Genomic DNA, 27,413 nt, shown 5'->3' with positions numbered 1-27,413 from the left:
ATAGATAACATTTAGTGGTTATTAAATTTCAGCTATTATATTATAAAGAATAGATACCATATCTTATTACACAATCATTTCTATTACCTATTTATTGTAATTGCCCTATCTAAATGTTCTTGGAGACTATTACATTTTCTCATATATTAGATTTCAGCTATCGATTTGTAATAGATCATATTGAATGAATGTCATACGGAAATTATTTTGGCGATTCGTGAAAATAGAAAATCCCCTTATCGTTCATTGTCAACCAAACGTTTCCCTAGGTCCAATTTATTTGGCATTCAATTTTGACAAGGAGCGGAAATGTTTATTCAAAACTCCACTAGGAAACGATAATATGATAGGGAAGAGAGATTTGTCAAGATATATTTATCACCTACATTTGACGAATGCATAACTTTGCTTTTTTTGTAATTGTGTATAAAATAATTGAACAGGGAAGGGTATGAGTTGGTAGAGACGATTGAGTACCGAAATAAATTTCTTATAATGGATATGTATAGTCATTGATCTTTTTAAATTCTGGGTACAAATTTTGCTCGGGTTCACCAAGCATTTTATTATTCTGAAGGCGATAAAACAATCAGTGGAATCGATATAACCGTCAAGGTGGCGCTCCAGCATGGCCACAATCTAATGACTAAAATAAACAATGTAATAAAATAACAAAATAAAGTGTATTACAAGTCATTCGTTGTACATTAACAACTTGTTGCGTTTAGATCAGCTCTGGTTTTGAAAATCAATGAACAAAAGCGTTCAAGATATAAACACTTGGTGATCAATAGCATTGTTAGTTACACTTTCCAAACCGGTCGATCAATTGATTTCTGCATTTAGGACGATGAAGTACTTGTAACTCGATGCTGAACAAGTATTTCAAGGAACATCGCCAGTAAAGCACCAGTATTTTGTCAATGTTTATACCCTTCGCAGAAAGCCCCATACATCATACATACGTCCGCTTGTGCGCAGGCACACACGCACGCATACACGCACACACACGCACACACTCCTTCTCTCTCTCTCTCTCTCTCTCTCACACACACACACACACACACACGCTCATGTACAAACATGTGCATAATGAAGATAGATAGATAGATGGATAGATAGATAGATAATAGATAGATAGATGATAGATAGATAGATAGATAATAGATAGATAGATAGATAGATAGATAGATAGATAGATAGATAGATAGATAGATAGATAGATAGATAGATAGATAGATAGATAGATAGATAGATAGATAGATAGATTAATTGATTGATTAATTGATTGAGTGGTTGTTTAATTGATTGATCAGAGAACTATTTGTACAATGGAATCAATCGATTGGATTCTCTTTCAATTTATATTTATATTCTTAACGGAACACTGGTTTACATTTTCCAATACCCCACCTCCGACCTATCCTTTTTTGGTATAGAATCATTCATTACTGTGACCAGGGATTTTAGGGATTTTAGAGTGACTCATTTAGTTGTTAAATATCTAACTAATATTAAACTATTATAATCTCTCTTCTAGGCGAAACTACGTTTTGAACTTTTAAAGACGAAAATAGGGCGGTTTCTTTATTGTCTTCAAAAGATCAAGTAAAACGTTTTCTCCAGGTATTCTTTGAAATAAAAAGCTCAAGAAAATTATTGGAATAGATAACATTTAGTGGTTTATTAAATTTCAGCTATTATATTATAAAGAATAGATACCATATCTTATTACACAATCATTTCTATTACCCATTTATGTAATTGCCCTATCTAAATGTTCTTGGAGACTATTACATTTTCTCATATATTAGATTTCAGCTATCGATTTGTAATAGATCATATTGAATGAATGTCATACGGAAATTATTTTGGCGATTCGTGAAAATAGAAAATCCCCTTATCGTTCATTGTCAACCAAACGTTTCCCTAGGTCCAATTTATTTGGCATTCAATTTTGACAAGGAGCGGAAATGTTTATTCAAAACTCCACTAGGAAACGATAATATGATAGGGAAGAGAGATTTGTCAAGATATATTTATCACCTACATTTGACGAATGCATAACTTTGCTTTTTTTGTAATTGTGTATAAAATAATTGAACAGGGAGGGGTATGAGTTGGTAGAGACGATTGAGTACCGAAATAAATTTCTTATAATGGATATGTATAGTCATTGATCTTTTTAAATTCTGGGTACAAATTTTGCTCGAGTTCACCAAGCATTTTATTATTCTGAAGGCGATAAAACAATCAGTGGAATCGATATAACCGTCAAGGTGGCGCTCCAGCATGGCCACAATCTAATGACTAAAATAAACAATGTAATAAAATAACAAAATAAAGTGTATTACAAGTCATTCGTTGTACATTAACAACTTGTTGCGTTTAGATCAGCTCTGGTTTTGAAAATCAATGAACAAAAGCGTTCAAGATATAAACACTTGGTGATCAATAGCATTGTTAGTTACACTTTCCCAACCGGTCGATCAATTGATTTCTGCATTTAGGACGATGAAGTACTTGTAACTCGATGCTGAACAAGTATTTCAAGGAACATCGCCAGTAAAGCACCAGTATTTTGTCAATGTTTATACCCTTCGCAGAAAGCCCCATACATCATACATACGTCCGCTTGTGCGCAGGCACACACGCACGCATACACGCACACACACGCACACACTCCTTCTCTCTCTCTCTCTCTCTCTCTCACACACACACACACACACACGCTCATGTACGAACATGTGCATAATGAAGATAGATAGATAGATGGATAGATAGATAGATAGATAGATAGATAGATAGATAGATAGATAGATAGATAGATAGATAGATAGATAGATAGATGGATAGATAGATAGATAGATAGATAGATAGATAGATAGATAGATAGATAGATAGAGATAGATAGATAGATAGATAGATAGATAGATATGAGTATAAATGCTGGTGCCTCGCATCTGGTTAGCCGATTTCTAAGTTACTGATACCTAAACTAGATACGAAGGCATTTTATATCTAATCTGGAGACAAACCGGTAACTTGAAATACGAACCTATTGTAAAGAACTAGATTCGTGCCAATCTGTCTGTTTCTATCTATCTATCTCTCTATCTACCAATCCATCTATCTATACACACATACATAAATACATGCATGCATGCATACATACATACATACATACATACATACATACATACATACATACATACATACATATATACATACATGTGTATGCATACATATATATGTATGTACACACATATATATATACATGTATGTATATATATATGTGTATACGTACATACAGACTACATACACATATATATTCTTTTACCCTTTATTTGTTTCAGTCATTTGACTGCGGCCATACTGGAGCACCGCCTTTGATCGAACAAATCGACCCCGGGACTTATTGTTTGTAAGCCTAGTACTTATTCTATCGGTCTCTTTTGCCGAACAGCTAAGTCACGGGGACGTAAACACACCAACATCGGTTGTCAAGCGATGGTGGTGGGACAATCACAGACACAAATTCATGCATACATACATATATACAAATTCATACATACATATATATATAGGTGTGTGTGTGTGTGTGTGTCTTTGTGTGTGTATGTATTCGACGGGGTTCTTTCAGTTTCCGTCTACCAAATCCACATAGTAGAAGGCACTTACCCAAGTTGCCACGCAATGGAACTGAACCCGGAACCATGTAACTGGTAAGCAAGCTTCTTACCACATAGCCACACACACACACACGTACGCACACACGCACACACACATACACACACACACACACATATATAAGGAATATGAGGGGTTTAGTTCACTGGTAATCTAAACGAATAGGTACGCTGTAGGAGTGCTATATTTGGTCATCCGTTAGGTTCCAAGTCCACAGCTGAGGCTGGAGCTAGGGATCCGTATTAGGCTTCCGGGTTATCAGGTATATGTTAGAGGAAAAAGAACAACTAAACTAAGGCAAGGCGAGTATCTAAAGTCATTTAGAATATTTAACTAAGAATATTTAATTAGAGTATATTTAATTATATATTCTAAATGACTTGAGATACTCGCCTTGCCTTGATTTTTGTTGTCTTTTCCTTCTAATATATATATAATTCTTTTTATTTGTTTCAGCCATTTGACTGCGGCCAAGCCGGAGCACCGCCTTTAGTCGAACATATTGACCCCAGGACTTATTCTTTGTAAGCCTAGTACTTATTCTATCGGTTTCTTTTGCCAAACCGCTAAGTTACGGGGACGTGAACACCTCAACACCGGTTGTCAAGCGACAAATACAAACACGCGCGCGCGCATATATACGACGGGCTTCTTTCAGTTTCCTTCTACAAAATCCACTCACAAGGTTTTGGTCGGCCTGAGGCCATAGTAGAAGACACTTGCCCAAGGTGCCATGCAGTGGGACTGAACCCGGAACGATGCGGTTGGTAAGCAAACTACTTACCACATAGCCAGGAGTTGCGGGTTCAGGAAGTTCTTTCTGCAGCGTATAGTCCTTTAGGAAAGTAACGTCTACTCTAGGCTGGTGGTGACTTTGTAAGTAAAATTTGGTCAATGAAAACTTACTCAACTGAAACTGAAATAAAGGATCGACTAAATACTTTGAAGTTACTACCCCATCATGGACGCAGTCTAATGACTAAAACCAGTAAAAGAATAAAAGTTTGTTAAGACCCATAATTACACCTTGACAGTTATATTTGTCAGATTGTTAGTTTATAGTCTCACGCTCAACCTTGTAAGCTGCTATTTATTCATCCCTACTGCAACAATAAAAATGAAATTAAACGTACACGAAATCTCCCGGATCTTCGTACCTCATTCCTATTTTCTCCTATATTTACCCGGCCCAACATGCATTTGCCCCAATTATCTACCCATTTCCCTACCTGTATACTCCAATATCATTGCAACTAATGCAATAATATTCTCTGTGCCGAAAGATGAAACCAAATTTATTATTGTGCATATTGTTGTGATGGATCTGATATATATGGGGCGAAGGTAGTCGGTGGAGCGACTCAGCACTATACACAGATTTGCTGCTCTAGATATGCCATACCTCCTCTATTTGAGGACTATTAGTACCCTGCTGCATATAGTGGTTAAAAGCATGGGAAGCAGTTTAAAAATCTGAACATATATTCGCTTCGCTGCCCAGTTTATTTCAATAAAGCTGATGCTGTTATTGATGGTGTATTGAAGTATATCCAAAGTTACAATAGGCGTAGGAGTGGCTGTGTGGTAAGTAGCTTGCTTACGGACCACATGGTTTCGGATTCAATCCCACTGCGTGGAACCTTGGGCAAGTGTCTTCTACTATAGCCTCGAGCCGACCAAAGCTTTGTGAGTGGATTTGGTAGACGGAAAATATATATATATATGTATGTATGTATGTATGTATGTATGTGTGTGTGTGAGTGTCGGTGTTTGTCCCTCCAACATCGTTTGACAACCGATGCTGGTGTGTTTACGTCCCCGTAACTTAGCGGTTCGGCAATAGATACCGATAGAATAAATACTAGGCTTACAAAGAATAAGTCCTGGGGTCGATTTGCTCGACTAAAGGCGGTGCTCCAGCATGACCACAGTCAAATGACTGAAACAAATAAAAGAGCAAAGAGTATCTAATGTACCCTTATTTAAACACTTGTGATTTGAGTGGAATTTGCTTGCACTTTCTGGTAAACTGAGCAACCCCTTGTCTTGCTCTCTCATTACTTCTCTTCTTGATGTTGTTGGTGTTTAGTCCCGAGTGGACTTTTTTGAGCTGACATAGGATCAAAAATATTTGAGATGTGACCATTTGGTCTTTTTTAGATGGGAGAGAATCGAGGACTATATTGTGCAATCTCTTCACCGTTTATAAAAGAAAGTGGTGTGTATTTTGAGAAACATTTGGCTGATGTTTCTAGCAAGGTATCGACCACTTATAAGTTCACCTCATTGTATTGTCTTTACATCTACAGTATCTGGTGGTGGCCACGTTGGAGTGAAATGTGTTAGACTCGTTCAGACATGACAGTTGCTGTTCTCATTTCATCATTGGTGGCAGGAAAACAGTGCCATCTTAAGCTGAGTGCTATCGATTCTGCAGCACCTGGGTTCATGTTTAATATAATTTCATCATACTTCGATGGGGTGGAGACACACGTCATTTTTACAGCATCTGGGCCCATGAGTACTTAGAGCTGGCCCTGCGTAATTATTTTTATTATTTAGGAAGAGGATAGTCAGAATTAACAGCAGGCTCTGCGTTCAATTCCCTTCGGAGTAGACTGTTTTTCATTATTGTGTGGTCGACAAATTAAATACTAGACAATTATTGGGAAAAGGGAAATTTCATCAATAACAGCCATTATAAATAATGTGTTATCTTTTGTCCATAATAAAAATCGTTACTTGAAACTATATATAATCATCATAAGTTATAAATAATGTCAATAAAAGATGTCACAACATTACTTGTACTCAGTCAAGTGCCATAAAATATGTAGTTTAGTGCATAATAGCGTTTAACAGCGCCATTCAATCCCTCTCGATATAAGCAATTCGTAGGTGTACTTTGTGAGTTTGGATAAGTTCCTACACAGTGGAGAAAATAGCTTTCTGATGTTTTAAGATTGGTTCGTTAGCTGAAAGAAGAGAGCAAACATCCATTGAAATATTTTTTCTCTCTCTCTTAGATTTAGGGACAGCTCCGAAATATCAGATATCCTAACGCACCGACATCACTGTATAATAGTTACTGACACACACTACGAGTTGCCCTGAATTTTCTCTATTAGGAATTTAATCGTCAGTTAGCGATGAAAAACAAAGAACCTGACGGTGGCGGTGGCGGAGAAATGCCTCCATTATTATCTTCAAAAATAAACAAATAACAACTTCAATGAGAATCCAGAGAAGATTTATTTTAGATTAATATTAAATCCGGCTACAGGTAGTAGCAACTCGTGCATACAATGTTTACTGAGCAAGTGCGGGATTACTTTCAGTGTGAATTATTAATCGAACAAGTTAATCTCTATTAATTTTTATTTTATATTTAATCTTTACAATGTCAAATTCAGTGCTAAGCTATCATTTGATACACTCGTATGCGTGTATGGTTGGTAACTGTCAGTATGACGTGCAGTGACTCGAAGTAGCCATCAACTGGTGAACATTTCTACGGGCTCCAAAGAGTAAAATAGGAATCGCGATACCTATGCTGTTATAAGTTGCAATAGCAGAGTAAGTAAAATAGTTACAACCAAGAATCGAGCCACGGTCTTGGTTTGGGTTAACCGGAACTTTATCTGCTGTATCGTGGTATCCAACTGGGAAGTTTTACAGGACCAAAAGGAAAAGCTAAACTCTTCGTTATTTGTTCTGTCAAAAATTTGGTTTTCTCTTAAGACACCAATGATGTTATGATTCAGAGAGCGTACATATAGGACGTTATAAGATATAAACTTCCATCAGCATGACTGACGCAGGCAAAATGAAATGGTTTCAGGCAAGCATATGGTTAAAAATTTCTCTTCGAAAGTGGTTTTGATGTCGATCTCACTATAACATTTAGGATTAGTTTCAGCTCTAATCTCAGCATATGCAAAAGCTTCTAAGTATAAGTCAGCGGACAGAAAGCTCATTGAAGGAACCATTTTTGTTCTTGGTGGTTAGATTTAATCTGTCGTTCGTATCAACACCAAATTTTGATTCTACTGCTTGTCTTTAATGGAGTCTACTCTGTAGTGAGCATTCTGGGTAGGTTTCCTGTTCAAGAATAACTTCTTGTAGCCTTCTCACCAATATTGGAGGTCTTAAAAAGAGTTACAGATACTGTTCTTCTAAATTATAAATAAAATTGAAGTAAATAAATAAACCAGACTACAAACCCCACTGTTAATTGGTTTCGTTAGTTTTACCCTTGCTTTAACCCTGAATCCTTCTGCTAAATGTTGGATTTCATAAAATACTTGGAAAGACGTTACAATAGTTGAGGTCTACTCTAGTTTTGTTTCCCAATTCCCTTTTACTAGTTCTTATTTAATCCACTCAAAACGGTTAAAAGGTATACACGATCTCAACGACACTCGAACAGAAAACGTAAATTGATGTAAATTATTTATGACATTTAATCTCGATACAGTAACTATAACTGTTTCGATTTACTCCTTCCCATATCTAACCAGCCTCCTATTAGTTTGCATCAGTTTGAAGTGATTTTGAGTTTTCCCCGTATAGTTTAACAATAGTGGTTCCGACCGTATGAAGTCGCAATATCAGTATATTGTGGACCACCCAGAATCAGCCCAAAACATCCGAGGTAATTCGATGATTAGCTTTACTCTAGCTTTCTGCGGAGTACCTACAAACACAGAGGCTAGGGTGCTCTGTAAGTGTCTGTTCTACACACACACGCGCGCACACCCACACACATTCTGGGTTCTGAGTGACACTTTAAATTACAAGAACTCGGAGTCTCACTTACAGAGTGGTCTTACAACACGCTCATTCGCCCTGTTAATTAATCAGTGATAATCATATTCTTTATTACGAATAACTGATTTTTCGCTGCTTTTGCGTCGAAACAAAAATATTATTTTATGTTTCCAAATATTGAATTTCATTCACATTTTTAAGTTTAACAACTAATGAGTTATGATCACGTAGATGCAATTAATCAACACCTTTCAGTAATGCAATTAAAATAATGCATAAACGACCAATTCTGAAGGTATAATTCTATTAAAGTCATCTTTGCTTTTCGTCTCACCGGGGTTGGTAAAAACAAAAAAGTACCAGACAAGAACTCGAATCGACGGTATAGACTAAACCACCTTGTGCGTAAATTAGAAACCATCATCATTATTATTATTATTATTTATTAAGCGGCATGCTGGCTGAACTCTTGGCACGTCAGGCTTAACGGCATTTCGTCTGCTGCTATGTTCGTAGTTCAAATTCTGCCGAGGTTGACTCTGCCTTTCATGCTTTCGGGTTCGATAAATTAAGTATCAGTTGAGTACTGGGGTCAATGTAATCGACTTACGCCTCCCCCAAAATTCCAGGCCTTGTGTCTATAGCATAAAATATTATTACTATCATTATTATTATTATTATTATTTATTATTATTATTATTATTATTATTATTATCATTATTATTATTATTATTGAGTGAGAGAGCAGTTCATGCCATCAAAGTGACACTGGGGTAAAATATACGAAGCCCAATATACCCATTCATTACTACCCGTCTGATAAGGGTACACCAGGCACATGCATCACAACCATATGTGCGCGACATGGTGATCTCATATCAAGATAAACAGCACATGACCTTGCAGGTGGGGCCCAGTTAGAAATCTCTTCAGGTTGAGTGGCCCATCCCGCTCATACGGTCCCTGAATAAGGGTTGTTTAAGGATGTTGAAAGAACCACCCATGTTTCCAGAGGTGAATTATTCAAACTCGAAAGAATCCCTCTCAACACATGGCTATGATGCTCCCTCACTACTTCTGCACGTGATCAGAGATGCACATATCGTCAGCCACTAAGGGACATGCTCAACTGGTTACGGTCAAACAACTGACAAGCAAATCTGTGGTATTGAGCAGAATATTGAGCAGAATACCAAGACAAAACAATGTACATGATAACACTTCCAATCAGTTAAGATCAGAAGCCATGAGAGCCAATTATTATTATTATTATTATTATTATTATTATTATTATTATTATTATTATTTATTATTATTATTATTATTATATTATTATTATATATTATTATTATCATTATTATTATTATTGAGTGAGAGAGCAGTTCATGCCATCAAAGTGACACTGGGGTAAAATATACGAAGCCCAATATACCCATTCATTACTACCCGTCTGATAAGGGTACACCAGGCACATGCATCACAACCATATGTGCGCGACATGGTGATCTCATATCAAGATAAACAGCACATGACCTTGCAGGTGGGGCCCAGTTAGAAATCTCTTCAGGTTGAGTGGCCCATCCCGCTCATACGGTCCCTGAATAAGGGTTGTTTAAGGATGTTGAAAGAACCACCCATGTTTCCAGAGGTGAATTATTCAAACTCGAAAGAATCCCTCTCAACACATGGCTATGATGCTCCCTCACTACTTCTGCACGTGATCAGAGATGCACATATCGTCAGCCACTAAGGGACATGCTCAACTGGTTACGGTCAAACAACTGACAAGCAAATCTGTGGTATTGAGCAGAATATTTGCTGTAGCCCATCTTTTATACCAAGACAAAACAATGTACATGATAACACTTCCAATCAGTTAAGATCAGAAGCCATGAGAGCCAATTATTATTATTATTATTATTATTATTATTATTATTATTATTATTATTATTACTATTATTATTATTATTATTAATATTATTATTAATATTATTATTATCAGTTAAGCCGTCGAGCTGGCAGAATTGTTTGCACGCCAGGCGAAATGCCTGGCGGTATTTCGTCTGCCGTTAGGTTCTGAGTTCAAATTTCACCGAGGTCGACTTTGCCTTTCATCATTTCGGGGGTCGATACATTAAGCATCACTGAAACACTGGGGTCGATGTAATCGACTAGTCCCTTCCCACAAAGTTTCAAGCCTTGTACCTATAATAGAAAGGATTATTATTATTATTTTATTGTCTTTGCACAGCTTCTAACGCTGGAGATGTACTACGGTGTCAGCTGTTCACTACCAGTGAACTAAGGTAACACCCCTTATTTTTACCGCACTTTTTCAGTCCGAACTCCATTCTGATATCAGCACTGAAAGTATACACCGTATCAACGAGTGAACTGACTTGGGATTCATCTTTACTATAAAGTTTGAGGTCAACAATGGATAACAGGTGGTTGACATTTTGTTGGCAGCTCTTGAATACAAATCCAGCCTTTGCTTTCCTCAGAATCAGTGTCAGTAGTAGCATGCACAGTAAAAAGATCAGTGGGGACAGGCAGTCCCCTTGGAAGATGTCTCTCCTAATTTTTATTGTCCCTAAACTTCTTCCATATGCTGTCAGTTCCGTCCTCCACTTCGCCATACTTTTTCCAAGCAATCGCTCAACATTCGATGCAATACTAAATAGGTTCATACATTCCATATTTCTAGAATGTGGGAATATATTGTATGCCTTACGATAATCGATCCATAACATGTCTAATTTAGTTTTCCTCCTCTTGCAGTCTCTAAGTACAGTTTTGTCTACCAGGAGTTGATCCTTGGTACCTCTGCACTTACGCTTGCAACCCTTCTGCTCATGTGGCAAGACTCTAATTTTTTCCAGATGTCCGTACATTGACCCTGCAACAACTCCAGTCAATAATTTCCACCACATAAGCGGCCGGCAAGCAGGATATCAGCCTGTAATTGTCTACCGTATTGCCTTTTTCGATGTCTTGATATTATTATTATTATTATTATTAATATTATTATTATTATTATTATTATTATTATTATTATTATTATCATTATTAATGAGTGTGAAAGCAGCACATGTCATCAAAGTGACGCTGACGTACAACTATACGAAACCCAATAAATCCATTATGACTACATGTCTGATAACGGTACACCAGGCACATGCATCACAACCAAAAATGCGCGACATATTGACCTCATATCAAAATAAACACCAAATGACCTTGCAGGTGGGTTCCAGTTGGAATTTGCTTTCATTCTCTCCACGTGTCTGTCATGCCTTGGAAAGCTGGTTTACTTCAGTGTGCGGTATCGCAGTGTGAGACAAAAGAGTTCTTACTGTACCTTATCCTATCAACTTTACCGTGTTCCAAGGTTCGGTTTTGTTTCTCATACTCTTCCTTTTATATATCCTTGGCTTACTTGCCGTCACATCCCACAGCAGCCATCACGCTTTCCTACTTCGTACAACCATACCTCATTCATTCACAACTTTGACATCACACGCCAACCCATATTGATTCTATGAATCAAGTCCTCGAAAGCATTTTTCAGTGATGAAAGCATGCCAGTCTTCTCCCTTTCAAAAGCACGAAATCGAAAATGCTACTCACACCAAAAGAATATCATCGTGCCATGCCCTGCCTCTTAATCACGAGCAACACGAAGCTAGAGACCTCAAAATCGTTCCAATTATAAGGTCCCACTATCACCGTAATATTTCTCCTAGCAAAATCATACCTGGGACCGCCATTTTTTACCGCTACAAAAATGGTAACTGCCTCCACTAATTTAATTTTACAGGTTTTGGATTAAGCAAGGTTATGGTAAAGGTACTTGCTCAAAATTCCGGGAGTGATGGTGAGAGTAAGCGATGTGAATGACAGTGGTGATGGTGGTGGAGGGGAAGGCGGCGAAATCAAAAGTATTGATGGTGGTGGCGTCAGAAGTCTGAATGGTATGTGTATAGCAGTTGTGGTGGTGATGGTGGGGGTACTGGTGATGGTTGAAAACAATCAAGAGAAAGAGAGAGAGAGAGAGAGAGAGAGAGAGAGAGAGAGAAAGAGGTTGGACAGAAAAAAATGGTACTGACTCCCGAATGGGAAGACAAAAGATGCTGTTTATCATGAAGCTTTGCAATAAGTTCCAAGTCTACAAATTATATCAATGTTTTGATGAAAATTGTTCATTGCTTGAAAAATATTGGTCAAGTTTAATAAAATTTTATATGTACTCAATGCATAAAGTATCATTGTTGGGCCCAAGGCCCAATGAAGAGCCTTCGACATGAGTTAGCTTAAAAGACGCCCGATAGGGCTAGTAATATAATAAATATGAATGTCAGTGTGTCAGTGTATCACACTTTTTCAACTTTAGTCCGAGTTACTGTAGCCCAACATGGCATACCATTTTGGAATCAGGCTGACTCCGTGAGTAAATTGAAAACATTCCGGGTCGAATCCGGACCCACAATTTTGAAATTTGGGATCCCGAAGTTTTCACTACTGTGATTGTTTTCGGAGATTTTTTTACGTGACTTTTGCAACAATTTTTTTTGCACGATAACAATTTTTATAATCCAAAGGTCAACTCTGTGACTATATTACAAACATTCCGGGCCGAATACGGACCTGCAATCCTAAAATTTTGGATTCCTATGTTTCCATTATGCGATTCTTTTCGGCGATTTTATTTTACATGATTTTTTGCGACGAATATGATCGTCATTGGGTTATGACTCTGGAGGAAACAACTGCAACAAATTCGCCAAAACAAGTCAGAGATCTGTTTGCAGATCTTCCCATTCAGGGTCAGTTGCTTAAAAGTTATATACTAGCTTAAAAGCCACCCAATAACACGGCTTTTAAGCTAGTGTATACATACATACATACATACAGACAGACAGACAGACAGACAGACAGACAAACACACACACACACACACACACACACACACACACATATATATATATATATATATATATATAATATATATATATATATATATATATTTAATGAAATGGATAAATGAATTATCTTGTTACGGATTATTCAAAATTTAACCGATACCTGTGTAGCAAAAATCACACCAGAAAAGACACGGTTGAGGTTACGACCATGGGGTTTCGCCCCCGTGCTTTAGCGCGGATAATTGAAGTTTTATATATTTAGTGAAGGCTCCATTTCTTCCCTTCACTATATATATATATATGTATATACCTGCATATTAGTAAAAACTTCGAGCTTCATTAAAGATTAACTCTTATGCGTATTCATGTAATTTTAAATCTTCTATTCTGATATCGATTTTGAAAATGTCAAATAAATTTTTACCTTTGTGCTAGCTAACCTTTTCTGCCATATTCTCATCCCAAGTTTTTGTTCAAAACTTGCCAGGAAATAATGAATAGCAACAACAATGACAGCAACAACAACAACAACAATAGTGATAATAATAGTAATAATTTCTTTTAATTGCCTCAGAGGTGTCAGCCCAAGGGGTCATTACAAAACTGACTATAATTTGAGTAATGGGAAACAGTATACAGGGTTAACGAGATGAAACGTATATATAGTATGCAAAATATGTGATAATATGAACAATGCAGTCCCCCTCATAAAAGGCGAGCATCCATCTACACCCAACTAGAGCCACTCAAAACCCCCACAGAACTCTGATCACCTTGACCATCGAAAGCATGAATTCTTGTTCAATTGTTGCTCTCCAATCTACACTCATATACTTAAAGTAGGTAGAGTTACCTTCTCGAGTTATACCGAGCTGGTTTCCCGATTTCATGGCCTATATATATTCTCCACTTAAACGGGAGTCTCAGGATTACTCATTTTTGTCAGCAGAGTGGACTAGAGCAATTTGAAATGAAGTGTTTTGCCCCAGAGCACAGCGCTGCACCCGCTCCAGGTATCAAAACCACACTCTTACAATCATTAGTCCAACATCCTAACCACTAACCCACGCGTCTCCATACAATAGTTCCGTTCACTCTAACCATTTTGCCAGTCACCTGCCTTTTGGCAAATTCACTGGTAGAGAGCACTTCATTCTCCATCCTCTTTTTCATTCCAAATGAAACTTGAAGCAGAAAGACTATGCTCTTTTCTCTCAGCCTCATCCACCGCACAACTTCCTTCACCGTAGCCAACAAACAGAAAAACTACCTGCGTAACATGCTGGGCTCTACTATGGACTCAGCAAATAGCTGCATCCGTCCCACGTTTGACAACAGTTGCTTGACGTAATTCCCCAAGTCATCAGTGATCTGAGACTTCACATGCTCTGTCTGCGTCTCGGACAACTTCGCCTGGTGACTCTGAATGCAAAGTTAATCTTTAACCGGTAGTTCCCCTTTGTTACACCGCTTGACCAAGAATGTCTGGAAATAATCCACACTAGTATTTGTACCGGGAATCTTTCAAAACAGGTTGTCTTCGTTGACACTGGAGTATTTCTGAAGAAGTCATCTAAGACTCAATCTTTCTATATTGCTAAAGCAAAACCCCTACTGACAGCAATTTCCAACTAGTAGAAAGCGGTGTGTGCACTTGATATTTCAGATACCAGGTGTTCAATCTTGGGCTTTCTTGACCCAGAACTTAAACTACTTTGAAGAGGAGAGCTGTGGAAAAGAATGCCTCTTAAATTGTACACTCATATCTAATCCGCTTTGCAAAATGTGCTGCCACCTGACAGGAAACGAAAAAACAAACCAGCAAGACAGTTAGGTGATAAATTATGACAGGTGATGTAGACATTCGCCAGCTTCTCGCTATTTTCATGGATAGCTTCCTCTCAGCTCATTTCTGTGTACGGCTGACTATGCTGTTTGTAATCTCATCCCAGTTCTTGTCCAACTGCATGCTCGGACCGAACTAGATCCCGAGCAGTTTAACCGGTCTTTTATCATTTAGTTATTTTTTATTTGCTCTTATATATATATATATATAAAGAGAGAGAGAGAGAGAGAGAGAGAGAAAGAGAGAACAAAAGGCGCAGGCATGGCTGTGTGGTAAGAAGCTTGCTTCACAACCACATGGTACCGAGTTTAATCCCACTGCGTGACACCTTAAGCAAGTGTCTTCTACTGTATCCTCGGGCCGACCAAAGCCTTGTGAATGGATTTGGTAGATGGAATCTGAAAGAAGCCTGTCGTATAAATACACACACACACACACACACACACATATATATATATATATATATATATATATATATAATATATATATATATGACTGTATTCATGTATATCTATATATGTGCGTCTTTCTGTCTATGTTTGTCCCCTACTATCGCTTGACAACTGGTGTTTGTGTGTTTGCATCCCCGTAACGTAGCAGTTTGGCAAAAGTGAACGATAGAATAATTACCGGGCTTAAAAAAGACGTACTGGGATCGATTCATTCGACTAAAAGTTCAAGGTAGTGCTCCAGTCTAATGAATGAATTAAGTAAGGGATTAAAGATATATTCATGATATAATGAATGAAAAGAAGATTAGAAAGCTAGCTGAGGAAATTTCAAAATATCTATAGTTTTTTTCTAAGAATGCTAGAGAAATAACGAAAACTGCCAGTCTTAAATTTTTCAATACTTTGATTACCATACAGGAAGTGAGCATCTGTTTTTAAGTACGCGGTGGGATGTAGAGAGTACGTTTTGAAGGTCATTTTTGTATGTTACATTGCCGATGTTCGTATTGATCTCTGACGGAATCGTAAGAGAATCGCAGAGAAAAATATTATGATCAAATCGTAAGGAAATGCAATAGAAATGATGAAGATACTGGAGCCGATAGACATGAGAAAGAAAGGAAGAATAGTTCATGCCTGATAGAAACAAAAACTGAAGATGCAACGTGTGGGTGGGCGAGAAGAGAATCGGCTGTTTATTTAGAATTGGAAGTTTCTCGGCTTAACGTTACTACCATCCAGTGCTAGATGTTATTGAAAGATCATTGATAAATCAATATTTTTTCTGTGTAAAGAACTTAATGACTGGAAAGTAAACAAACTGTGTTCTCTCTTACAGACGATCAAACACGTGTCCGGCAAGGAGCATAGGGAGGAATGAAATTAGGGCAACTCAAATTATTATTGTTATTGTTGTTGTTGTTTTTGTTATTATTATTGTTGTTGTTGTTGTTGTTGTTGTTGTTATTATTATTATTATTATTATTATTATTATTATTATTATTATTATTATTATTATTAGGCTGCGAACTGTTAGATTCGTTAGCACGCCGGCCAAAATACTTAGTGGCATTTCGTCCGATGAGGTCGACTTTGTCTTTCATCCTTTCTAGGTCTATAAAATAAGTACCAGTTGAACATTGGGGTCGATGTAATCGACTTATCCCATCCCCGAATTTGCTGGCCCTGGGCCAAAATTTGAAAGCATTAGTATTATTATTAATTAGTTTTATTATTGTTATTAGGCGGCGACCTGACAGAATCATTAGCATGCCGGACAAAATGCTTAGCAGCATTTCGTCTGCGTTTACGTACAGAGTTCAAATTCCACCGTGATCGACTTTGCCTTTCTTTTTTGTGGGGGAGGGTTCGATAGAATAAGTATCAGTGAAGTACTGGATTCCATGTAATCTGCTGAACCTGTGCTAAAATTTGAAACCATTATTATTATTATTGAAATTGTTTTTGGTCTCAAAATTCTACCAGCTGGCATTATTATTATTATTATTATTATTATTATTATTATTATTATTATTGAGTGAGAGAGTAGTGCATGCTATCATAGTGACACTGGGGTACAAATATACGAAATCCAATAAACCACCCATCATGACTGCCTGTCCGATAAGGGTACACCAGGCACATGCATCACAACCATATGTGCGCAATATGGAGATCTCATATCAAGATAAACAGCACATGAACTTGCAGGTGGGGCCCACTTAGAATTTTCTTCAGGTTGAGTGGCCGATGCCGCTCAAAAGGTCCCTGAATAAGGTTTGTTTAAGGATGATAAACGAAACACCCATGTTTCCAGAGGTGGATTATTCAAACCCCAAAGAATTCCTCTCAACACATTGCTATGATGTTTCCCCTACTACTACTGCTCATATCGTCAGCCACCAAGGGACATGCTCAACTAGCTAAGGTCAAACAACTGACTAATATATCTGTGGTATTGAGCAGAATATTTTATGGAGCCCATCTTTTATATGAAGACGAATCAATGTATATGATAGCACTTCTAATCAGTTAAGATCAAAGCCCTGAGAGCCACTGTCTGGTACTGCATCAGGGCATTTACCTTTCATGTTTTCGGAGTCGATGAAATAAGTACCAGTTGAGTACTGAAGGTCGTTGCAATTGACTAGTTCTCTCCCCAAAAATTTTAGGCCTTGTACCCATAATAGAAGGGATTATTATTATTATTCCTTCGTATCACAGTGTAGGTAAAAATGCCCCGGAGTATTTAGTCATCTGTCAAGTCACAACAAGGACCTGAGACAGATAATATTTCCTTAAAATGTGCGCTGTGCCCAATAAGGCTGTTTTTAGCAAGGCATCAATGTTGCATGAGATTTCCAGTTGCCTTAAGAAGTTTTGAAGTTTCAATGGGATTGAGCCACTGGTATCACTTTCACCACTGGTATCACTTTTACATTACCCTCTCGCGTTCCATACAGTCTTGCCATTTCCACTTTCAGTTCGAAGTACTTTGTGATTTTCATTATTATTATTATTATTATTATTATTATTATTATTTTTAGTAGTAGTAGTAGTAGTAGTAGTAGTAGTAGTAGTAGTAGCAGCAGCAGTACATTCTGAATTCAAATTCCTCCGAGGTCGACTTTGCGTTTTATCCTTTCGGGATCGATAAATTAAGTATCAGTGAAACACTGGGGTCGATATAATCGAAACATCCCCTCCCCAAAATGGCTGCCCGTGTGGCAAAATTTGAAACCATTATTATTATTATTATTATTATTATTATTATTATTACTATTAAGGTGGTGAGCTGGCAGACTCGTTAGCACGCCGAGTGAAATGCTTAACAGTATTTCGTCAGTCGCTACGTTCTTAGATCAAATTCCGTCGGGTCCACTATGTCTTTCATCCTTTCTGGGTCGATAAAACTAAGTAGCAGTTATATACTGGGGTCGATGTAATCGACTTACCCTTCTTCTCAAATTTCAGTCCTTGTGCTTAAAGTAGAAAGGATTATTATTATTATTGTTGTTGTTGTTGTTGTTGCTAAGGCGGCGAGTTGGCAGAATCGTTACAAATTGGACAAAGCACTTAGCGGCATTTCGTCCGTCTTTACGTTTTGAGTTCAAATTCTGCCGAGGTCGACTTTGCCTTTCATCCTTTCTGGGTCGATAAAATAAGTACCAGTTGAGTACTGGGGTCGATGTGATTAACTGTCCACCTCTTCACTATAGGTATTGTGCCTATAGTAGAAAGGATTATATTATTATTATTATTATTATTATTATTATTATCTAATAAGAATTGTTAGCGTTTAGTGATAAAGAAAATAGGTTAGAGGGAGAGCTAGTTAGCAAGCTACTGGAGGTCATTAGAAAAGCTATCGCTTGTGATTATCTAGCACCGACAATGATTCTCGATAATTTCTTCCACGCGCAACATGAACTCTGCATTAGCAAACCCGTGCACTAAAGCACGGGGCAAAGAAATCTGTTTGTTGGGCGCTCGAGTGATAGATGTGAGACATTGCAACAATGCCACAATTTGACGGACCGGAACTGTCTCAGGCTACGCAGTTTCAAGCAGATGTGTGCGGCTTTCCCAAAGAAATTTACTTGACTATTCAGAGCGAACGATGGTCTTCGAGCTGGCAGAATCGTTAGTACGCTGGACGAAATGCTTAGCGGTATTTCGTCAGCCGCTACGTTCTGAGTTCAAATTCCGCCGAGGTCGACTTTGCCTTTCATCCTTTCGATGTCGATTAAATAAGTACCAATTACGCACTGGGGTCGATATAATCGACTTAATCCGTTTGTCTGTCCTTGTTTGTCCCCTCTGTGCTTAGCCCCTTGTGGGCAGTAAAGAAATAGGTATTTCGTCTGCCGCTACATTCTGAGTTCAAATTCCGCCGAGGTCGACTTTGCCTTTCATCCTTTCGATGTCGATTAAATAAGTACCAATTACGCACTGGGGTCGATATAATCGACTTAATCCGTTTGTCTGTCCTTGTTTGTCCCCTCTGTGCTTAGCCCCTTGTGGGCAGTAAAGAAATAGGTATTTCGTCTGCCGCTACATTCTGAGTTCAAATTCCGCCGAGGTCGACTTTGCCTTTCATCCTTTCAGGGTCGATTAAATAAGTACCAATTACGCACTGGGGTCGATATAATCGACTTAATCCTTTTGTCTGTCCTTGTTTGTCCTCTCTGTGTTTAGCCCCTAGTGGGTAGTAAAGAAATAGGTCTTCAGTGTTTATCTCGATGGCCTGCCTTGGCTCTCGGCGGAAGATGTGACATACTGGTGAAAGATATGAAAGGTAGTGATCGGTTTGAATGATCTACTTCCCTAAGTTTTATGACTATATACCAGGCTTATTTAGCAACCTCTTTGGCAAACATCTACCGCAACTGATTAGAGCGAAGGAAATGCCATTCCTGTGAACCGGGGCATGTGTTAATGCGGCTTAGAAAGGAATTCAGCAAGTAGGATGTCTTAAATAATTTCCAGCCCATAACCCCACCAAAAGCAAGGTTTAAGACTTTGGGCAAGGCATTTGTAAAATGATTGCTACATGTCATCAATGGTTTGAACAGAAAAAAAGCGTACGGTACCCATCGATGGAAATTCCCATGTGATAAAGGATATGGGAAACATATGGCTTTTGGCGGGGCCCACATCACTTTAGAACAATAGGTGCTCTCTCTGATCTGTTCTGCAATTGTTGGCTCTCGAGTCATTACTGCAAAAGTTAGGTGTATACTGTCTGAGTTGGAGTGCTGGAAAGATTTGTCGGCATATGTCTTCGTAATGATATCGGACAACACAGAGGTGGAGGTAGTTCGAACCATTCTAAAGGAATACGAAACAATGATAGGAGCAAAGATAAATCTGGGCAAGTCCAGAAGGCACACGCACAAGACACAAATACTAAACACATAAACACGTACACACAGGCGCGTGCATACACACACACGCACGCACACACATGCACACTAAAATAGTGACGCAAACGCATGAGCAGATGACGATGCACACATAGAAAGACAGAATGGATTAAACAGAATAGGAGGCACGTGGTCAAGAGGAGAGTGGTTGAAGAGGTCACAGGATGTGTGACGAAAGATTTCAGGCAAAGCAAACTGAAATAAGAATGATAATAAAACTGAAATTAAGAACATGTATATAGTGCCTGTGGTTAATTAGCAACAACAACAAAAATGACCATCCCCAAATATGTGTGTGTGTATAAGTGTGTTTGTGTGTGTGTGTGTGTGTGTGTGTGTGTTATAAGCGCAAGAATTGCTGTGTGGTAAGAAGTCTCACTCTGTAATTTGACCCACAAGAATATTTTCAAGCGCTTCGCATGAGAAGTGACCTGATTGGTTTCAAACTGACAGAATCAGTAACGCGATGGGCTAAAAGCTTAACAGCATTTCTTCTGGTGCTTTACGTTCTGCGTTCAAATACTGCCGAGGTTAGCTTTGTATTTCATCCTTTCGGGAGTCGAAAGAGTAAGGTACTAGTCAAGTACTGTTGTCGATGTAATCAACTAACACCTTTCTCTTAAAATTGCTGGCGTTGGGGCAAATTTTGAAACAATTATTAGTTAACACTTCGATAGGACGTCAGAAAAATAATTGTCGTATTTCTTTCGGCTCTTTATGTGTTCGTGTTCATATTCCAATAAGGGTAACTTTGCTTTCCATGCCCCTACAATCGACAAAGTACATAAAGTTGGGTTGATGTAATCAGTTGTTTTCCTCCCTCACAATTTTTTGTCCTTGCATCTCTGTTAGAAACAATCATTACGAGTAGTGATTTATTAGAATTGTTAGCGCATCGCACTATTTTTTCTGATCCTTTGCATTCTGAATTAAAAATCATTCCAGCTTTGCTCCTCATCCCTCTGGTGTCAATAATATCGTATCCCGATTAAGTACTGAAGCCGATGTGGTCGACTAAACGCCTTATCCCATATTTCAAGTCTTGTTCCTATATTAGAAATAATTATTTATTAAGCAAAGTAACTAGTTAGAAAATTTCTATAAGAAATTAAAGAAGTAACTATTCTGAGAAGTAATGTTTGTCACCACTTCAACATGGCTGTTCCGTACGAACCAGCGTTACTACTACTTTTAACCCCCAAAAGGACGCATCCTCTGCTATTTATTACACTGGTCTGCATTTGGGAATTTTCTTTAAATTTTAATTTTTATTTACGGATGTGATCTTCCATATCCTTCGGATGCCGATTTTAAATATCTAAACCATTTTACTTCATCGCATAAGGATTTTCAATAAAATACAAATTAATGATAATATAAAAATATGAATTTTTAATAAATTGTTACTTTATTAAAATTAAGCAAGTAATCATGAAAAAGCATATTCTGTTTGTTTTAAGAATATATGTATTCCAAATCAACATGAAATGAATTATAAACCAACGTAAAATCAAATGAATGTAACAAAAATATGCTCCTAATGGTTCGCCTACGTATTGATTCAAAAGAAGGAGGCCCACTTTGAATTCTGTTTGTGCTATGCATCCGAACCAACACCACGTTTCATTGACCAGCAGTAATCCGCCATCATGCTGATATTCCATGTGTCCTGGTATCGAGTTTCCACGATAAAAATATCCTGGTGGAACTTCTCTTCTTGTTCTTCATGTAGCCTCTACAATTCTTGGGAAATTAATCAAGATGTGAGAGCAAAAAGTGCATCTTTTCATTCATTCTAGATCCAAGTTGTTGGAAACTTGATATTAGGTCTTGGATCATTTTTTCATATTCTGGGGAGCAGCTGTTTCCCAAGAAGCTTGAAGAAAAATCTAGCATTCACCTTGAAAACTGCAACTCTTGCAAGCTTTGTGAGGTGCAAATGGCTTGTCCTGGCCTCTTAGTTTGCAGTCAAAATACGCTAAATAACAGTGTTTCAACAAAGGAGTGATATTGCTCCGGGAATCTGAAGGGGTAAATTGCTTGCAGACATAACAAAATATGCCTGGTGAATTTATGCAGCCTCTAGACATATTCACAATCGGAAAATAAGGAAAGATATATTAGATTTAATATTTAAGTCAATATAAGGTAAGTATTTTCGTTGGTAATATACTTTATCATATGATATACAAAAAGAGAAAAGTAACGTTTCTGTAAAATATGAGAACCTGATGTGATAGAGATGAATAAAAAACACCGTGAATCACTATTTTTCCCATATATTTCGAAAAAAATACCATATAGTCAATGAAAAAATCATGCAGGCCAGTGTTATTTATTAACATTTGGAAAACGCGGTAAACTGGCGGAATTGTTAGCGCGACGGACAAAATCAGGCTTTGCGTTCTGAGTTCTAAGTCCGCCGAGATCGACTTCGCCTTTCATCCTTTCGCAGTCGATAAAATAAGCAGCAGTCGAGCACTGTGATTTATCTGTTCGACTAGGCCCCTCCACCAAAATTTCAGGCCTTATTTAACACTTCATCGATATTCGGTTACAGTAAGCTGGCAGAATCGTCAGCACAACAAGCAAAATGCTTAGCAGCATTTCCTCTATCTTTACGATCTGGGTTCAAATTCCGCCGAGGTCGACTTTCCCTTTCATCCCTTTCGGGTCCGATAAAACAAGTACCAGTTGAGCACTAGGGTCGATGTAATCGACTTACCCCCTCCTCCGGAATTGCTGGCCTTGTGCCAAAATTTGAAGCCAATATTCAAGCACACTTTCTCCCCTCAGAAACTATCAATAAACGTTAATATATTAAAGTGTGAACAACTTGTGACTGACGCATTTACATAATGATAAATGTTTGACAACTAATAGTCAATAATTCTTACAGTGACATCAATACAGTGTGAGTTATGAATAAATATGTATATGCGCTGATATCTCTCTATTTAGTATCCTAATGAAATTAGATCCACGAACCATGAACTATTATGTAAAGCTGTGTCAGTTACAGAGTGTGCTTATATTTAAATGAGCAACCTCCAGTTACTATCTTTTGTAATTCTGAAGTAGACACGCAAAAGCAGTGTTATGAATTAAACACACTCTTTCAGGGTTGTCATTATTGGTTTGTTTGAAATGCATTCATCAGTCCACTGAGACGCCCTGAAATGCCTGTTGGTGTTTAACGCCTGTTTCCTAAAGTGAGAATTTTCTGCACAGCAAACCGCCGTGAAAATGATCCTTTTACAGGTCAGATGAGTCTCAAAAATATTTGAACTGATTTAAAGGATTGTATCTTTGGTGGTTAGGGAGAAAACAGAAACGAGGGGGACAGACGATGAGAGAGAGATGGTGTGATTATTGATGAGGTATTAATTAGCGCACCCTGTCTGGTTTCTGTGACTGAAGAGGAGATAACCAATCCGAAGTGTTTGCATATCACTCCCGGGTAGGTGGCGCTACGCTCAGATTTTAGGCGTATTTACACCATTTGCGTACTGTGAAGAATTTTCTCCATTAGAAAACACAGTGAATAGCTTTCTTACGAGTTCGAATATGTCCCAAACATATTTGAACTGGTAATGACCTTGTAATTAATAATGGTTTTTAGTTTAGGCTCAAGGGAAGTAATTTTGAGAGAAATGTTTTAGTCAATGCTATTGACACGAGAATTTTACATTATTCCAACTCCGGAGAGATGAAAGGCATAGTTGACCTCGGTGATATATGAACTCAGAACGTTTACGGAAGAAATAGAACAAACAATCCACTAACACTGAACTTATAATGTTAATTCATAATGAAACTTCTGAATTCTATCTAGCGAAATGGATTTCAATGTAGTTACATGTTAAAAGAGTTCATAATAGATTGTGTGTTCTGTGCTACAAAAATACAAGTTAACGTTGAAAATATACAAATCGAATTTAATTCATATTTTAGAAACGAATTACTTTAGAAATAGGTACTTTTTTCAGTCCCTTTTTCGGTGAGCCATACATCCCTGTTTGTTTCCATTTCAATACACTAAACATCTTACGGTCGGCCGAAGGACAAATCAATGAAACTGTTATTTAACATGTAAACATCATTTGTCTCACATAAAATACGGTTGGATATTACATATGTAATATAGTGAGTTGTGTATGTATGTACACTGGCGGTGCCCCAGCATGGCCACGGCTTAATATTCAAACCAATAAAAACAAAATGCAAGTGTATATATATATATATATATATATATATATATATATATATATATATAATTTATATTTTGCTTGTTTCAGTCATTAGACTGTGGCCATGCTTTGAAGAATTTTTTTAGTCAAATGAATCGACCCCAGCACTTTTTTTGAGCCAGGTACATATTCTATCGGTAACTTTTGCCGAATAGCTAAGTTACGGGACGTAAACACATCAACACCGGTTGTCATGCGGTGGTGGGGGACAAACACAAAGACACACACACACACACACACACACACCACACACACACACACATATATATATATATATATATATGTGTGTGTGTGTGTGGTGTGTGTGTGTGTGTAATACAGCGGCCTCCTTTCAGTTTCTGACTATCAAATCCACTCGCTAGGCCTTGGTCGGTCCAAGGCAATAACTGAAGATACTTGCTCAAGGTGCCACACAGTGGGACTGAACCTGGATCTAGTTTTTTTCATTCACAAAATATGCATTTATTAAAAGACAGTATAAAATCTGAAAATCGGCTATAATGATAAAGTTTTCCAGTCTAATTGCTATGAAGGTGTGATGTCGTGGAGAAAAAAATATTGGAGGAAAAAGTTACAGGGTTTTAAAAATCGAAAAATTGTGTATTTTTAGCTAATAGCGAGACAAACTTTCTGCATTTAGCGGAGCGGTGTCAACTTTAAGGTTGTACCCTGTGAAATTTATAGTTTAGCGTCTGTGGAATGGCCTCTTAATTGTAGGTTTCTAAATAAACAAAAATACCTAATAAAATCAATATGTTTCATCTTACTGTTTCTTTTGTCACTTCATTGATTGCATGCTTTTATTACTTTTTAAAAATTTGTTATATTAATATATTTGTCTGCATTGTTTCCTTTATGCATATTTCAGTATTATCCTATATTTGTCATGTATTTGTGTACATCATTAATATATAAGTGCATGTGTGTGTGAAAAGGGGGCGTCTGTCTCCAAAACTTCAAAGTTGAATAACGTTTTCATGTTTGGATTTGTAAACCACGATAAGAATAACACTGGTCAACAAAGAATTTGTCCCAAGGAAATGAATACCTGTATCTTGTGTTTTTGCATGCAGAATTGAAAAAGAATGTAAAATTAGTTCACATATTCCATTCGCCTTCCTAATGCCAAGAAACTATATAATCATCGTAAACAACTTTTGCTACATATGAAAAATATGTAAAATATTAAGACAATTGGCGAAAAATATCTATAATAAAATTCTAATTGATAAATATAAATTTTTATTAAAACAAAACACGCAGGTGAAGTTAATCTCGTCGTGCGAAGAATCAACACATAAGGGTGAAACACAACACAACGTTGACAAGCTGATAATGCCCTGCTATCAGTTGATTTGCTCAAATTATCCAAATTTCTCAACTTTATTTCCAAATAACGTCACGTTCTTTAATTTACGAGATAAAGTTATTTGGTTGATCGTAATCAAAATTCAGAGTTGCATTGATACACCAAAAAATTGAAAGCATTCTGAGCAAAATTTTGCAGGACTAGATCCCTAAACCTGGAACCATAAGGTTGGGAAGCAAGCTTCTTACCACACACCCAGTATGGGACTCGAATCCACGACATACGAGTTATTAGCACGGCGCTCTATCCAAATGAACCAATCGACCACTTAGTAACTAACCGGCATATATATATATATATGTATGCATGTATGTATATATATATATATATATTATATATATATATATAATGTATGTATATATATATATATGTATATATATATATTATATATATGTATATATATATGTATATATATATATATGTATGTATATATATATATATGTATGTATATATATATATATTATATGTATATATATATACATGTATATATATATGTATGTATATATATATATGTATGTATAAATGTATGTATATATAAATGTATGTATATATATATATATATATACTCTTTTACTTGTTTCAGTCATTTGACTGCGGCCATGCTGGAGCACCGCCTTTAGTCGAGCAAATCGACCCCGGGAATTACTATGTAAGCCCAGTACATATTCTATCGGTCTCTTTTGCCGAACCGCTAAGTGACGGGGACATAAACATACCAGCATCGGTTTTCAAGCAATGCTAGGGGGACAACCACAGATACACAAACACACACATACATATATATATATACGACAGGCTTCTTTTCAGTTTCCATCTACCAAATCCACTCACAAGGCTTTGGTCGGCCCGAGGCTATAGTAGAAGACACTTGCCCAAGGTGCCATGCAGTGGGACTGAACCCGGAACCATGTGGTTGGTTAGCAAGCTACTTACCACACAGCCACTCCTACTCCTATATATATATACATATGTATATATTTGGTTAATTATAGATGGCCAGGATTATTTTAAAGTCGGTTAACAAAATGATTATTTTTTTAATTATATATTTTTTTTCAAAAGCGAATTTACATAAGACGTAGGAAGCAAAACAACCAAATCGGTTGTATAGCTAAGTAGTGCATCATTGAATATGTCGACGATGTCGACATTGATGATGACCATGATGACGACGACGCCGATGATG

At 37.3% G+C, this 27,413-nt stretch overlaps 1 protein-coding gene across 1 annotated transcript in view; it reads left to right on the top strand.

Annotated features, from left to right (window-relative positions):
• Positions 1-27,413, top strand: part of LOC115214332 (abdominal ganglion neuropeptide L11-like) — a 103,642-nt gene that overhangs the window by 12,382 nt on the left and 63,847 nt on the right. The gene's annotated exons all lie outside the window — the stretch shown is intronic.

The sequence above is a fragment of the Octopus sinensis genome, linkage group LG7 (assembly GCF_006345805.1).
Source record: "Octopus sinensis linkage group LG7, ASM634580v1, whole genome shotgun sequence".
In the NCBI taxonomy this organism is placed as follows: Eukaryota; Metazoa; Mollusca; class Cephalopoda; order Octopoda; family Octopodidae; genus Octopus; species Octopus sinensis.
The sequence above is the reverse complement of the archived record's forward strand: the minus strand, read 5'-3'. Positions and strand labels throughout refer to the sequence as shown.